Source organism: Stenella coeruleoalba (assembly GCF_951394435.1).
Source record: "Stenella coeruleoalba genome assembly, chromosome: 3".
In the NCBI taxonomy this organism is placed as follows: Eukaryota; Metazoa; Chordata; class Mammalia; order Artiodactyla; family Delphinidae; genus Stenella; species Stenella coeruleoalba.
Window position 1 is genome coordinate 49,592,352 of NC_137148.1, and position 16,652 is coordinate 49,609,003.

Here is a 16,652-nt window from a genome sequence, read left to right on the forward strand (position 1 = left end):
TTTCTGCATTGTATATCGTTGCCTCCTTTGTCATAGATTAGTTGACCATAGGTGCGTGGGTTTACCTCTGGGCTTTCTATCTTGTTCCATTGATCTATGTTTCTGTTTTTGTGCCAGTACCATATTGTCTTGATTACTGTAGCTTTGTAATATAGTCTAAAGTCAGGGAGTCTGATTCCTTCAGCTCCGTTTTTTTCCCTCAAGACTGCTTTGGCTATTCGGCGTCTTTTGTGTCTCCATACAAATTTTAAGATGATTTGTTCTAGTTCCGTAAAAAATGCCATTGGTAATTTGATAGGGATTGCATTGAATCTGTGTATTGCTTTGGGTAGTAGAGTCATTTTCACAGTATTGATTCTTCCAATCCAAGAACATGGTGTATATCTATCCATCTGTTGGAATCATCTTTAATTTCTTTCATCAGTGTCTTATAGTTTTCTGCATACAGGTCTTTTGTCTCCCTAGGTAGGTTTATTCCTAGGTGTTTTATTCTTTTTGTTGCAATGGTAAATGGGACTGTTTACATAATTTCTCTTTCAGATTTTTCATCATTAGTGTATAGGAATGCAAGAGATTTCTGTGCATTAATTTTGAATCCTGAAACTACCAAATTCATTGATTAGCTCTAGTAGTTTTCTGGTGGCATTTTTAGGATTCTCTCTGTATAGTGTCATGTCATCTGCAAACAGTGACAGTTTTACTTCTTCTTTTCTGATTTAGATTCCTTTTATTTCTTTTTCTTCTCTGATTCCCATGGCTAGGACTTCCAAAACTACATTAAATAATAGTGGTGAGAGTGGACATCCTTATCTCGTTCCTAATCTTAGAGGAAATGCTTTCAGTTTTTCATCATTGAGAATGATGTTTGCTGTGGGTTTGTCTTATATGGCCTTTATTATGTTGAGGTAGGTTCCCTCTATGCCCACTTTCTGGAGAGCGTTTATCATAAATCAGTGTTGAATTTTGTCAAAATCTCTTTCTGCATCTATTGAGATGATCATATGGTTTTTATTTTTCAATTTGTTAATATGGTGTATCACATTGATTGATTTGTGTATATTGAAGAGTACTTGCATCCCTGGGATCAATCCCTCTTGATTGTGGTGTATAATCCTTTTAATGTGTTGTTGGATTCTGTTTGCTAGTATTTTGTTGAGGCTTTTTGCATCTATATTCATCAGTGATATTGGTCTGTAATTTTCTCTTTTTGTAGTATCTTTGTCTGGTTTTGGTGTCAGGGTGATGGTGGCCACACAGAATGAGTTTGGGAGTGTTTCTTCCTCTGCAATTTTTTGGAAGAGTTGGAGAAGGATGGGTGTTAGCTCTTCTCAAAATGTTTGATAGAATTCACCTGTGAAGCCAACTGGTCCTTTGCTTTTGTTTGTTGGAAGATTCTTAATCACAGTTTCAATTTCATTACTTGTGATTGCTGTGTTCGTATTTTCTGTTTCTTCCTGGTTCAGTCTTGGAAGGTTATACCTTTCTAAGAATTTGTCCATTTCTTCCAGGTTGTCCATTTTATTGGCATAGAGTTGCTTGTAGTAGTCTCTTAGGATGCTTTGTATTTCTGCGGTGTCTGTTGTAACTTCTCCTTTTTCATTTCTAATTTTATTGATTTGAGTGCTCTCCCTCTTTTTCTCGATGAGTCTGGCTAATGGTTTATCAATTTTGTTTATCTTCTCAAAGAACCAGCTTTTAGTTTTATTGATCTTTGCTATTGTTTTCTTTGTTTCTATTTCATTTATTTCTGCTCTGATCTTTATGATTTCTTTCCTTCTGCTAACTTTGGGTTTTGTTTGTTCTTCTTTCTCTAGGTCTTTTAGGTGTAAGGTTATATTGTTTACTTGAGATTTTTCTTGTTTCTTGAGGTAGGCTTGTATAGCTATAATCTTCCCTTTTAGAACTGCTTTTGCTGCACCCCATAGCTTTTGGATCATCGTGTTTTCATTGCAATTTGTCTCTAGGTATTTTCTGATTTCCTCTTTGATTTGTTCAGTGATCTCTTGGTTATTTAGTAACATATTGTTTAGCCTACATGTGTTTGTGTTTTTTACGTTTTTTTCCCCTGTAATTCATTTCTAATCTCATAGCGTTGTGGTCAGAAAAGATGCTTGATATGGTTTCAATTCTCTTAAATTTACTGAGACTTGATTTGTGACCCAAGATGTGATCCATCCTGGAGAATGTTCCATGCGCACAAGAAGCAAGTGTAATCTGCTGCTTTTGAATGGAATGTCCTATAAATATCGTTTAAATCTATCTGGTCTACCGTGTCATTTAAACCTTCTGTTTCCTTATTTATTTTCATTTTGGATGATATGTCCATTGGTGTACATGAGGTGTTAAAGTCCCCCACTATTATTGTGTTATTGTCAATTTCCTCATTTATAGGTGTTAGCAGTTGCCTTATGTATTGAGGTGCTCCTATGTTGGGTGCATATATATCTATAACTGTTACATCTTCTTCTTTGATTGATCCCTTGATCATTATGTAGTGTCCTTCCTTGTCTCTTGTAACATTCTTTATTTTAAAGTCTATTTTATCTGATATGAGTATAGCTACTCCAGCTTTCTTTTGATTTTCATTTGCATGGAATATCTTTTTCCATCCCCTCACTTTCAGTCTGTATGTGTCCCTAGGTCTGAAGTGGGTCTCTTGTAGACAGCATATATATGGGTCTTGTTTTTCTATCCATTCAGCAAGCCTGTGTCTTTTGCTTGGAGCGTTTAATCCATTCGTGTTTAAGGTAATTATCGATATGTATGTTCCTATGACCGTTTTCTGAATTGTTTTGGGTTTGTTTTTGTAGGTTCTTTTCTTCTCTTGTGTTTCCCACTTAGAGAAGTTCCTTTAGCATTTGTTGTAGAGCTGGTTTCATGGTGCTGAATTCTCTTAGCTTTTGCTTGTCTGTAAAGCTTTTGACTTCTTCATCAAATCTGAATGAGATCATTGCCAGGTAGAGTAATCTTGGTTGTAGGTTCTTCCCTTTCATCACTTTAAGTATATCCTGCCACTCCCTTCTGTCTTGTCGAGTTTCTGCTGAGAAATCAGCTGTTAACCTTATCAGAGTTCCCTTGTATGTTATTTGTCATTTTTCCCTTGCTGCTTTCAATAATTTTTCTTTGTCTTTAATTTTTGCCAATTTGATTACTATGTGTCTTGGCGTGTTTCTCCTTAGGTTTATCTTGTATGGGACTCTCTGCACTTCCTGGACTTGGGTGGCTGTTTCCTTTCCCTTGTTAGGGAAGTTTTCAACTATAATCTCTTCAAATACTTTCTCTGGTGTTTTCTCTCTCTCTTCTCCTTCTGGGACCCCTATAATGCTAATGTTGTTGCATTTAATGTTGTCCCAGAAGTCTCTTAGTCCGTCTTCATTTCTTTTCATTCTTTTTTCTTTACTCTGTTCCTCAGCAGTGAGTTCCACTGTTCCGTCTTCCAGGTCACTTATCCGTTCTTCTGCCTCAGTTATCCTGCTATTGATTCCTTCTAGTGTAGTTTTCATTTCAGTTATTGTATTGTTCATCTCTGTTTGTTTGTTCTTTAATTCTTCCAGGTCTTTGTTAAACATTTCTTGCATCTTCTCGATATTTGCCTACATTGATTTTCCGAGGTCCTGGATCATCTTCACTATCATTATTCTGAATTCTTTTTATGGAAGTTTGCCTATCTCCATTTTATTTAGTTGTTTTTCTGGGATTTTATCTTGTTCCTTCATCTGCTATATAGCCCTCTGCCTTTTCATCTTGTCTATCTTTCTGTGACTGTGATTTTTGTTCCACAGGCTGCAGGATTGTAGTTCTTGCTTCTGCTGTCTGCCCTCTGGTGGATGAGGCTTTCTAAGAGGCTTGTGCAAGTTTCCTGATGGGAGGGACTGGTGGTGGGTAGATCTGACTGTTGCTCTGGTGGGCAGAACTCAGTAAAACTTTAATCCACTTGACTGTTGATTGGTGGGGCTGGGTTCCCTCCCTGTTGGTTGTTTGTCCTGAGGCAACCCAACACTGGAGCCTACGTGTGCTCTTTGGTGGAGCTAATGACAGACTCTGGGAGGGCTCACACCAAGGAGTACTTCCCAGTACTTCTGCTGCCAGTGTCCTTGTCCCCATGGTGAAACAGAGCCAACCCCCGCCTCTGCAGGAGACCCTCCAACACTAGCAGGTAGGTCTGGTTCAGTCTCCCCTGGGGTCACTGCTTCTTCCACTGGGTCCTCATGCACACACTACTTTTTGTGTGCCCTCCAAGAGTGGGGTCTCTGTTTCCCCCAGTCCTGTCAAAGTCCTGCAGTCAATTCCCATTACGCTTCAAAGTCTGATTCTCTAGGAATTCCTCCTCCCATTGCCAGACCTCCAGGTTGGGAAGCCTGACGTGGGGCTCAGAACCTTCCCTCCAGTGGGTGAACTCCTGTGGTACAAGTGTTCGCCAGTCTGTGAGTCACCCACCCACCAGTTATGGGATTTGATTTTACTGTGATTGCGCCCCTCCTACCATCTCATTGTGGCTTCTCCTTTGTCTTTGGATGTGGGGTATCTTTTTTGGTTAGTTCCAGCGTCTTCCTGTCAATGATTGTCCAGCAGCTAGTTGTGATCCTGGTATTCTCGCAAGAGGGAGTGAGAGCACGTCCTTCTTCCCCGCCATCTTGTTTCCTCTTCCATTCCTCTTCTCTTGATAATAACATTCTGCTTTCTTTCTGGGAACTCATCTCACCTCTATTTTGTAGACAACTGTGGGTAAATGCAAGCTATCCTGTCCTGTCTTAGCCAAGCAGGAGAGGAGGTTTTGGAAGAAATAGGTTAACAGCTAGACTGTAATCTTCTTCAGCATTATAATTAATTGAGGAAAAATAGAACACTGTCAACCTTCTTACGATATCAACTCAAGAAATTTTTTCATTGCAACGGTCTCTGTGGGTTTGCTGTGAATAGATTACTGATCCATGAATATTCTTGCATACTTGGTTGTCAAGATAATTTATCGTATAATCTATAAGTTTTGATTTGTAGCCTCATAAAAGACAGGAAGCCAGGCAGCCTCTCCTTTAGTTCCCCAGTGACAGGTAACTAGAAAGATATTTAAGCTGAGGGACCCTAAGCCCTGCAGTTTTCTTGTGTTTTTGTGATTCGCACTCTTGTCATGTCAGTGCTGGTCCCTCATGACTAAAGTGTATCCCATGTAGTGACTGAGACATTGGAAGATGTGTCTGGGGTGTCCAAGGCCTCCACGACCTTGTTGCAGTATGTTGTTGTCCCTCTTCTTAAGGCTTCTGTGTGCTTTCTTAAGGCTAAGTAAACTCAGTGATGTATAAGCCTATTGTATGCTGTGCACTTGATTGACAGTCCTGCAGCGTGTGACCCAGACTCAGCCAATGATACTTTCTCCTGGGACTTTGAATCTTGGGTTGGTGGCATATGTCCTAAATGGATTTTTTTTCTTTTTTAATTTGACTGGCAGCACAGCACTCTGACAAAGCTATAGAATAGTTCTTGCTCCCTGGATGTCAGAGCTACGTGTGTTTCTGTCTATTTCCAAGCTTTTCCACGGTTTCTGTTAGCATGCTCTCTTTCCAATGAATTCCTGTTTACCTAATTAATCAGAGATGGTTTCTTTTAGCTGCCACCAGAGAACTCTGACGATACAGCTATGAGTAAGGTAAGTTCTCAATACATTTTAATTGTTTAGTTAGTGTCTTGATTAGCTACTGCTCTGTAATAAATCACCTCTAAATGTGGTGGCTTGAAATTACAACCACTTATTTAGCTGCAGTTATGCAGGCCCATGGGTTAGACTGGGCTCAGCTGTCTGGTTCTCTTGGTCTCAGCCAAATTTCCCCACATTCAGTATTTTTGCCATAAACATCTTTGCCACAAATGTTTTTGCCCCAAACATTTTCACTGCATAGCTAAATGGCTGTGAGGCAAGTTTGCTATCATGGATAAAATAATGAAAAATAAAAGTGGGATACTAAAAAGGACATACTAAAACATGAGAAATGAGTAACAAAGTTAAGAGGACCTTATTGCAAAATACAAAATACTTGAATACATTTAGAATGTGTGTAGATTCATGCAATACTGCACATATAACTGATTTTATTTTGTGGGTTGTACCTAAGCACTTGTCTTCCAAGGCTTTCGTTGATGATATTTTATACATTGATTGATTGATTGTTAATTTGTCTCCCTGTTTGGTGCCACACTTTTTCTTTTTTGCTAAAATTTCTTCCTTTATTAATAAAGGTAGCAGTTTTCAAACACTAGGATGCATATTTGTAACTGAGCTTTGTATTGTGTTGGGAAAGCCTCTGCACTGTTGTTTGTTAGCATTATTTCACATGCTGGTTGAAAGATGTTTCAAAGTTCTATGGGAAACGTGGGTTCAACTCTGTGCCTTTGAGGCTTTTGAGGCCTCTTTCTCTTCCAATGTCGTGTGTTTCAAAATAAGAAACCCACTCTTGGGACAAATCATCATCATCATCTGTCAACTCAAAAAAACCCAATAACGTTGCTAACCAGAAGAAATGCTAATGTATTCAACCAGATGAAAACAAACTTTCTAATCAAAAATTGCCAACCATTTATTTTACTTTTCATGGAATAATTGCCTTAAGGCCAATTAGCTTTGGGCACAAATGCTTGTGGCAAAGATGTCGCTAAAGATGTTTATGGTGAAAGTGCCTAGAAAAATTTTCTCATGCTTTTGTGGTGGAATGCACGTCAGGTGGGCAGCTTTGCTTCTGGAGGTTAGCTGGCCATCTAGGAAGTTTCTCTGGGCTTGTTCAAATGGTGGCGGTGGGGTCTCGAGAGAATGAGGGAAGCATTTTGTGCTGAATTGTGTTCCCTCAAAATCCATATGTTGAAGATTCAACCCCCCATTAGACGGTGACTGTATTTGGAGATAGGACCTTTAATGAAGCGATTAAGTTAAATGATGCCATTAGGGTGGGCTCTAATCTAATCTGACTGATGCTTTTTTAAGAAGAAATTTGGACACACAGAGAGATACTAGGGGTACCCATGCATAGAGGAAAGGCTATGTGAGGACACAGCAAGAGGGTGACCAGCATGCCAGGAAAGAGGTCTCAGAAAGAACCAAACCTGCCAATACCTTAATCCTGGACTTCCAGCCTCCAGAACTGTGAGAAAATAAATTTCTGTCATTTAAGCCACCTAGTCTGTGGTATTTTGTTATTGCAGCCCTAGCAAACTAATACACGAAGCACACAGGTTCTCTTGTGGCTTGGTCTTAGAACGGGCACAACATCACTTCAGCTGTATTATATTGATAAAACTAAGTCACAAGTCCAGCCCAGCTGGGAGGTCACATTACAAATGGGTATGGATATAGAGAAGGGAATAATTGTGGCCAATTTTGTAAATAAGCTGTCACAGTAATTTGAATGGAAAGGAAGTATACAGAATAGAAATAGATATTAATGCAGAAAATGTTGTTGTGTACTTTAATCTGCAATTGAAATGCTTTGTCCAAAGCACATTTCTCTTTGGTGTGAATGGAATAGGCTAGCTGATGTTCATCCCATGGCCTGCCCAATGAAAATATGCCCACCTGCACCAAGGAGACCATATTATGAAGCATAATGCCTTGACAAATAACCAGAATGTGGGAGGAATGGTATATTTCTTTTTTAACAGATCAAATCATATCATTAGGTCTTAAAAACTTAGCATTATCATGTCTTATTAATTTTTCAGAGGGATAGTTGCCCAATTCTTTTTTTTTTAACTGCCTAGTCCCCTTATTTTGTTTTTTTTTTAAGCATTTTTATTGGAGTATAATTGCTTTACAGTGGTGTGTTAGTTTCTGCTTTATAGCAACGTGAATCAGTTATACATATACATATATCCCCATATCTCTTCCCTCTTGCCTCTCCCTCCCTCCCACCCTCCCTATCCCACCCTTCTAGCTGGTCACAAAGCATGGAGCTGATCTCCCTGTGCTATGTGACTGCTTCCCACTAGCTATCTATTTTACATTTGGTAATGTATATATGTTCATATATACACTACCACTCTCTCACTTTGTCCCAGCTTACCCTTCCCCTTCCTCATGTCCTCAAGTCCATTCTCTTGTAGGTCTGTGTCTTTATTCCCATCTTGCCCCTAGGTTCTTCATGACCATTTTTTTTTTTTAGATTCCATTTGTATGTGTTAGCATACAGTATTTATTTTTCTCTTTCTGACTTACTTCACTCTGTATGACAGACTCTAGGTCCATCCACCTCACTACAAATAACTCAATTTTGTTTCTTTTTATTTCTGAGTAATATTCCATTGTATATATGTGCCACATCTTCTTTATCCATTCATCTGATGATGGACACTTAGGTTGCTTCCATGTCCTGGCTATTGTAAATAGAGCTGCAGTGAACATTATGGTACATGATTCTTTTTGAATTATGGTTTTCTCAGGGTATATGCCCAGTAGTGGGATTGCTGGGTCGTATGGTAGTTCTATTTTTAGCTTTTTAAGGAACCTCCATACTGTTCTCCATAGTTTGCCCACTTCTTGTCATTGACAGACTGGAGTGCTAGAAAGGTCAGGGAAAGCCCTTAACTTAAAAAAAAACCAAAAAAAAAAAACGAAGAAAAACCATTCTCCAAGCCTTTAAAGTAGTGTTATGTCTCATTCCACCTTTGCATCTCTCCATGATAATGACAGGCTTTACAGAGAAGGCGTTTAAATATTGAAGAATTAATACTGGCTTCTATAGTTGGGACTGCATCATTAGTTATGTCCTGACTCATGTAGCTGGAAAACTTATTTACTTTGGATTGTAGAAATAGACTTTAGTCAGGTGTAGAAAAATTCATGTGGTGGCCTATAGAATTAAAGAAAAATGCACCACTTCAACCAATATTTATTAAGTATGTGTTCACGTTCAATATTTATTTAGAGGGGAAACTGGTTTATTAATAGTAAAAATTCTTCCTCCCTCCCTCCCTCCCTCCCTCCCTCCCTCCCTCCCTCCCTTCCTTCCTTCCTTCCTTCCTTTCATCCTCTTTTCCTATTTTATTTTCTCCCAAACAAAATTTCACATCAATGAGAACATTAGGGAATGATAAAGTATTTACTGAGGTGAAGTGCAGTGGCAAGGAGAGGGTTGGTATTGCACTGTGCCCACTGTTTCACAGTTTGCACACCAAGCTCAGTGAGCCCTACCTGGTTTTCCAAATTCCTCTTCTCATCCTCACAGCTACCAGGTTTCCTCCCTCTCTTTTCCCATCCACACTCTGCCTTCTTGCTCCTGCCTTAGATTTTCTAGATCTGTATCTGGGATTCTCAATTTTTCCTTTCTTAGGCAGAACAATTCAGTGCTGTAACAGTTTTAAATTCAAACTTTGACACTCCCACTCACTAGTTAAAACTGCCTACAGTAACATCAAAGGCCATTATATGAGGAACAAAGTTTTACTCCTGTTTAACAAATAGAAGTTCCTCCAGATACCAAAATTTGAGTTCCTTAGAAGGCAATGGGAAATAAAAACTGACAAATCTACTATGAGCAGATGACCATAGTAAAAGGCAAAATAAGCAATTTCTTACATGGCCTGCATAGGAGAGGGGCCCATTTACATCTTTCTATCGTGTTAAAAGTTGTTTTGATGTGTAAATCATTTAAAAGTTAAAATGATTCTCATGATATTTTAGCAACCCTTATGGAATGGAGTCCTGGAGGTATTCCACTTGTCCAACCTCTAACACACCCATAGTTATTGTGATAATGAAATTAACTGTATCTGTTGAGAGATCTTTGACAGCAGTAATTGACAAGTGAACGCTTTAATGTACATCTGCCCCCATCTGAACACTTTTTTCCCAGGATTTCTCTCCTGAAGCTACAGTGATGGGGTGGGTGGGAGGGGCTAGCCATCTCCATCATGCCTCTTTCTGTTGGTTCTCCCAGCTCTTCCACTTCATTCACTGCCCCTAACTCCTGCTACCTGGATCGCAGTCCCTGAAAAGAAATTTGTCTTTGTTTCCCGCTCTGTTTTCTAGGGAACCCAAGCTAAGATACTCATTAAGAAAAAAAAAAGAGGATAAGACTGGGAAAATAAGAATACTGTAAACTCAAACTTTACTTACTTTAAAGTGTTTTATGTGCATGAGGTAAAGGGCTATAATTCCTTCTACTCAACGTTCTTTGAAATATCAGAAAGACTTGTCATTTTCCATTTTTTTTCCCCCAAAGATTGAAAAAAATCCATAAGTGCATTAGAAAATCAAAACATGTAAAGAATTCTTAGACGATAAAAAGCAATTGAGATTATTTTATAAGAGAATCAAGAGCAGGGAAGCCATGTCTCCAGATCCATCTCAAGCCTACCTGTGTTTTTCCATCTCCACTGTCACCTTCCTAGACCAAGGTATCTTCCCCTCTTACTGGGGTTCCACCGGGTCTCTTTGCTTTGCTCTCGTCCTCCTACAATTCCTTCTCTGTGCTTTTCCCACCTTCAAGCCTTTGCAATTTATTGTTGCCTCTGCCTTGGATGCTCCTTACCTGCTTCTTCCCGTTGGCTCCTTTTAGTTCACCTTAAACATCATTTTCTCAGGTCAGAGCATCTTCTGACCTCCTGGTCTAAAGTCACCCTCCTCTTCTGCTTACCTCCCATCATTTCCTATTCCATTTATCTGTTACTTTTTTCATGGAATTTACCAAATCTGTTACAGTTTTTTATTTGTTTGCTTCCATATTAGTGGCTGTTTCTCTCATTAGAATATCAGTGCCATGAGGGCGGGAACCTGGTCTGTTGTCTTTATTGCCCTGTCTTGGGTTTTCAGCACAGTTAGTGACACACAGCATAGAAAGAATGACACTTTTCTTAGGGCTCTTCACTCAGTCAACAAGCACTGTACCAACTATTGAGCTAGATATTGGCAATCAAGAGGAAGGAAATAAGACCCTGCCTTCAAGGAGCTCTGAGTGGAGAAGAGCATGGCCTTTTATTTTCTGATGCATAGTTTGATCATTTGTGCTACATATTTTATTTTTTTACCATTAGACTTTACCACACTGAATGCAGGATCTCAATCATCTTTGTATCTCTACAGAGGTTAGCATATACCATGAAAATAAAATCATATTTTTGATAGCATTTAAAAAGTTCTAAGGGAGCTTTTATAAATATGATAAATTATTATTATTTTACTATTACTATTATTATTATTTTTTTTTTGGTGGTACCCGGGTCTCTCCCATTGTGGAGCACAGGCTCTGGGCGCGCAGGCTCAGCGGCCATGGCCCACGGGCCCAGCTGCTCCACGGCACGTGGGACCCTCCCGGACCGGGGCACGAACCTGTGTCCCCTGCATCGGCAGGTGGACTCTCAACCACTGCGCCACCAGGGAAGCCCTAATATTACTATTATTAATTGTCCAGTAAAGTATAATCAGCGCTTCTTAACTATTTGTTAATTACCAAATGAGATGTTTACGTAAAAGGGTGAGAAAAAGATTGTGGTGTTGGTGAAAAAGAAGAGTCTGAGTGGATGGTAGGTAAAGTGATCAAAAGAAAAATTGGACTTGAAAGCCAAATCCCACACTGCTGTAAGGATACTCTTCTGCTCATTTTCTTTCCTGGAACTTTATAATTTAATAATAATCATTTCTTTAGATGTCTGTAGGAAGTTAAATAATGAGTCTGCTGCAATTTCAACACCTAAGAACAAAAAGTTCACAAACCATAGCATATTTATCTACTTGAAAATTACCTCATTATTTTCCAGCTTCAGTGTGAGAAGGTCACGCAAATTAATTAACAACATACGGTCAGCAACATTCATTTAATTGTGATCTTTTGGGAGAAGGAAATCATGTACCACTGTCACTGATGTGAGTTGGGAAGTGGGGGAACATCACACACCTGTTATTTTATTAATTATTAATGAAGACCAATATAAATAATGCATTTCCTATTTTGTTTACTAAGCCAGTGGGACTCGGTATAGCCTGAGATAATATCTCTGCCTAAGACAAAGAAAATTCCAGCTGCTCTGAATTTCTCGGCTGGAATTTATATCCTATAATATGGCTATTATATCTATCCTATATCTGGCTACTACAAGTGGATTTACAAAAATGCTGTCTGTGATCTAATGCTTAATAAATACAGCTTAATGATAATAATGTGAGCTGCTGAGATGAAAATACTTGTAAGGTAAGACCTGGTGCCTTTTCAAATCAGGCATGTTCCCCAGACATCATGGAGCCACGTATACTTTAGAAAGAAAATTAAAGGAAATTTATGCATGTGTGTGGTCCCATATGAATGCTCACCAAAGGGGGACTTCAGCAGAGGAAAATTTTAATAATCAAGTGGATAGGGCAACCTGTTCTGTGTATGCTAGCCAGCATCTTTCCCCAGGTACCCTTGTTATTGCCCAGTGGGCTTATGAACAAAGTGGCCATGATGGCAGGGATGGAAGTTATGCATGGGCTCAGCAACATGGACTTCCACTGACCACTGCCAACTTGGCTGTGGTCACTGCTGAATGCCCAATCTGCCAGTAGGAGACACCAACTTTGAGTTCCTGATATGGCATCATTCCCTGGGGTAATCAGTCAACTACCTGGTTGCAGGTTGATTACATGGGACCACTTTCGTCAGGAAAGGTCAGTGCTTTGTTCTTACTGGGATAGACACTCTGCATACAGATTTGCATACAGCATTGCTTCTGATCAAGGAACTCATCTCAAAGAAAAATGAGTATGGCAATGGGGCCATGCTCATGGAATTTACTGGTCTTCCCATGTTGACTATCCTGAAGCAGCTGGCTTGATAGAGTGGTAGGATGCCATTTGAAAACTAAGTTACCACACCAGTTAGGTGGCAGTTCCTTGCAGAGCTGAGGCAAGGTTCTCTTGAGGGCTGTATATGCTCTGAAATCAGCATACAATATATGATGCTGTTTTTTCCGTAGTCAGGGTCCATGGACTCAGGTATCAAGGGGTGGAATGGGAGTGGCACTACTCACCATTACCTGTAGTAACCCACTAGCAAAATGTTTGCTATCTGTTCCTGTAACTTTATGTTTTGCTGGCCTAGAGGTCTTAATTCCAGAGGGGGGAATGCTTCTACCAGGAGACACAATGTTTCCATTAAACTGGAAGTTAAGACACGTCCACTGTGAAGTCCTCATGCCTCTGACTCAACAGGCAAAACAGGGAGTTCTTGTGCTGGCTGGAGTGATTGGTCCTGATTATCAAGGAGAACTTGGACTGCTTTTCTACAATGGAGGTAAGGAAGAGTATGTCTGGAATAAAGGAGATCCCTTAGATTGTCTCTTAGTATTACCATGCCCTGTAAATATGGTGAACTACAGCAACCCCATCCAAGTAGGACTGATGGCCTAGACCCTTCAGGAATGAATGATCACCCCGCCAGGTAATGAGCCATGACCAGCTGAGATGCCTGGCGAAGGCGAAGAGAATACAGGATGTCTGGTAGAAGAAGGTAGCTATAAATATCAGCTACAACCACATGACCAGTTACAAAAATGAGGACTGTAATTGTTATGAGTATTTCCTCCGTATTTCTTATGAATACGTTTGTGTATGTGTATAATATCTTTTTTCTTTCCTATATTATTCCCTTATCATGTAAGGTAAGATATATTGACTTGATATCAGTACTTAAATATTGTTGATTTTACGTCATAGTATTTAAGTTATTGGATGTCGGGAGAAGAGTAAACATCACTCAAGGACTTTACCTCTTTTTCTGGGAAAGGTATTAGTGCGTTTTCGGTTGTATGTAGGATAGTTGTATCATGTTAGATGGAATTATGACCTTGTTATTGTTTTTATCTGGAGATTAAGTATGGTTTAAGGAGATGCATATAGTTGCCAAGTTGACAGCTGGTGGGCTTGTGATAGTTAATTTTATGTGTCAACTTGACTGGGATAAGGGATGCCAGGTAGCAGGTAAAAGAGTGTTTCTGGTGTGTCAGTGAGGGTGCCTCCAGAAGAGATTAACATTTGAATTAGTAGACTGAGTAAAGATTGCCCTCCTCCATGTAGGTGGGCATCATCCAATCTGTTGAGAGCCTGAATAGAACAAAAAGGCAGAGGAAGGGTAGTTTCACTCTCTCTGCTTGAGCTGAGACATCCATCTTCTGCCCTCTGACATCAGCGCTCCTGGTTCTTGGGCTTTTGGACTCAGACCAGGACTTACACCATCAGCCCCCTCACTCTCAGGTCTTTAGACTCAGAGTGAATTATACCATTGACTTTCTTGGGTCTCCAACTTGCCGATGGCAGATCTTCTCAGTCTTTATAATCATTTGAGCCAGTTCCTCATAATAAATCTTTTTTTACATATCTGTTATATCCTATTGGTTCTGTTTCTCTGGAGAACCCTGACTAATACAGTGTGTGTGTCTATAGAGCTAGTATTTGATATAGAAAAGAATCCACTGAGAAGCATAGAAATAAAATGTAAAGAAAGAATAAAGAGTAATTAGAGAATAAAATCTTATTACCCAGTCAGATTTCATAGAATTGGAAATCTAATAAAAAGGCATTTGAATCAAAAGAACCTGAGTACAACCTAGACATTGAAAATAAGGGGAAAATGTCCTCCCCCCCTTTTTGTTTTTCATTCCCTCTATACCCTTTCCTGATGATTTCACTCACTTCCAGAGCTTCAGCCCAGATGTCAGTGTATAAACGTGGACTAGAAGAGAAACTTTTAACAAAAGTTTACCAGATAACATTCTATGAAAGACCTGAGCTCTGCACAGGCAGCTGCCTCTAGACATCTTACGTGGATACTCTGGTTCCTCAGACTCAGCGCACCCCAACCGGTACGCATCACTTCCCCTTGCAAACCTGCGCCTCAGTGCCATCACCATCCAGCCAGTCTCCCACAATAAGCCCCAGATTCACCCTTTTCCCCTCCTTTCCATTTACTCCTCATATTTGATTGTCCATTGACTCCTGTTGCTTCTACCTCAGAACTGTCTTTTGAATGCAAGCTCTGTCCTCTGCCTCCCTTCCCCCTGCCTTAGTTCAGACTCTTATCAACAGAGTCCAACAGGTCTGTGCTTCTCCAGTCCTTCTGAATCTCTCTCCATCTGCCATTACTGCTGCCAGAACAGTTCCCCAGTCTGCAGACCACTGGTGATGCTCAAACTCCTCATCATGCCACAAAGGCCCCTCATAGCCAGGTCCCAACACACCTCTCCTGTGACAACCACTCACTCTTCCCAAAGCCCTGCTCTTGGGAATTCTTAACCATTCCCCCAATATGCCAGGCTCCTTTTCACTCCTTTGTATCTGCAACTCCCCCTGCTTGGAATTCCTCTATTCCTTCTTCCTGCATTCTCCTTGAAGCCACCTCCAAATGGGTGACAATCTTGGGTACTGGTTAAGACTAGGGGCTATGGAGACAGATAGTCTGGGTTGGAATCCTCCACCAACTTGCAGTGTGATCTCAGGCAAGTCACTTAACTTCCCTTGTCTCAGGTTCCATGTCCATAACGTGGGAAGATCAATAATGATACCTATATCTTAAGACTGTTATGAGAGTTAAATGATAAAATATATGTAGCAGGACTCCACATCCCTTCTTAGAACAGTAAATGTATAATAAATGTTAGATACTATGACCAAAATTTCTCAAGGCAGAGTTAGTTCTTCCCACTTCTTGGATCTCTAAAGATGAGGGCTCTGGTATCTGGAAAGTTTGCTCAGAAGGACAAGTGATGTCCTGAATTCCGAGGAAATTGCTAGGGGAGTTTTCATAGTTAGAGCAAGGAAAATCATTCTTTATTTCTTCAGAGTCCTAGGCACTGGGGATACAAAGTGACCAGTTTGTTGAATAAGCCTGTTGGAACTAAAGTGCAACATTATATTTTTCTTCCCTCCGTTTTTAAAACTTTCTCAGCCACTGGATAAGAACCCATCAAGTCCTATAGATATTCTCTTCACTCTTGAGTAATTGACATTCTCTAACCTAAGTCACAAACTCTGTCTCAATTCAGTCGAATTTCCAGTCTAAGACATGATTAAAACTTTAAACTTGATTTAATGCTATTTCGTTTCTTTGCTCCAGCTCTGCCTGCTTTAGGCTAAAAGCCTACAGTGGGAAAGTGAGTGTGGTGTTGGATAATGATAAACAAAACACAGACCTATTTTTCAAGCTCACTGTCTTTTGTGGGGACAGACGAATGGTAGATTGGATTACAGTGTGACATATGCTGTAATAGAGGTATGCTTATGGGCGTAGCAAAGCAGAAGAAGGGTGCTGAAATCAAGCTGTGACATGAGGAAGGCTTCCTATAAGAGATGAAACATGACCAAAGCTCAGTTTCACAAGACTGGCGGCAGTTTCCAATAGAGGAAGTAGCAGGTGCAAGGCAGGAAAAGGATCATGAACCTAATGATCACTTGCCAAAGGGATTGGGTTTGCCATAGATCCCAAGGGAGTTACTTTTGCCACCTGTGCTACTAAAATGTATATGACCACACAATGTAGGCGTGGAATGTGGTTTAGATATGGATTAGATTAGATATGGAAAATATTGTGGGTTGATATTTTGGGTTCTCTGATTTACTAGCTGCCTGATCTTGGGAAAGTTGTTGAACCTCTTTGAGCCCTAGTTTCTTCACCCAAAATGGAGAGATTGTTACTCACCTCAAA